The sequence below is a fragment of the Penaeus monodon genome, chromosome 15 (genome assembly GCF_015228065.2).
Source record: "Penaeus monodon isolate SGIC_2016 chromosome 15, NSTDA_Pmon_1, whole genome shotgun sequence".
NCBI classification, from domain to species: Eukaryota; Metazoa; Arthropoda; class Malacostraca; order Decapoda; family Penaeidae; genus Penaeus; species Penaeus monodon.
Genome location: NC_051400.1, coordinates 46,997,392 through 46,997,938, shown reverse-complemented (window position 1 = coordinate 46,997,938; position 547 = coordinate 46,997,392). Strand labels below are relative to the sequence as shown.

General features: G+C 42.4%; 1 protein-coding gene across 1 annotated transcript in view; it reads left to right on the top strand.

The window, feature by feature from the left end:
• Nucleotides 1-547, top strand: part of LOC119582056 (gamma-aminobutyric acid receptor subunit alpha-1-like) — a gene marked incomplete at its 3' end in the record, with an annotated part of 210,639 nt that overhangs the window by 12,586 nt on the left and 197,506 nt on the right.

Genomic DNA, 547 nt, shown 5'->3' with positions numbered 1-547 from the left:
GTCCCCCCCCCCCAGCAGACGTCACAGGAGCGTCGGCCCGAACGAGTGACGAGACCTCAGCACCACTTGCACTTTAAAGGAAGTAGGCGTGGCCAGACCGCAATAAACAAACCCCAAATGAAGTGGTCGCGTTATTCAGTATTTCGAGTGTACTATCAGCAGGGACTCCAGATGAAAGACTGAATTTCTTTCGCTCTTTCTCCTTTGCTTCTTTATCTGGAGGAGAAGAAAGAAAAATCAAGAAAAAACTGGGGATCTAAATCTCCGTCGCATTTCTTTGAAGTCGCAATCTATTTTGAGTTCGCAGGTGGGACTTCGAAACAGGGAATTTGCATATATATAAATCCCCATTCATAAAGGGTAGCTGATAATGGCAATTTTGTCGCATTAGAGCGTTCGAAAAAAAGAGAGCAAAAGAAGAGGTGATAAACAGGAGATAAAGAGAGGTGAAGCGAAAAATTTGAAACGATTTATGAATAGATGAACATAGGTTTGTAGGATACATGTACTCTATTTAATTGCTAGAGAGATAGACAGACAGACAAAC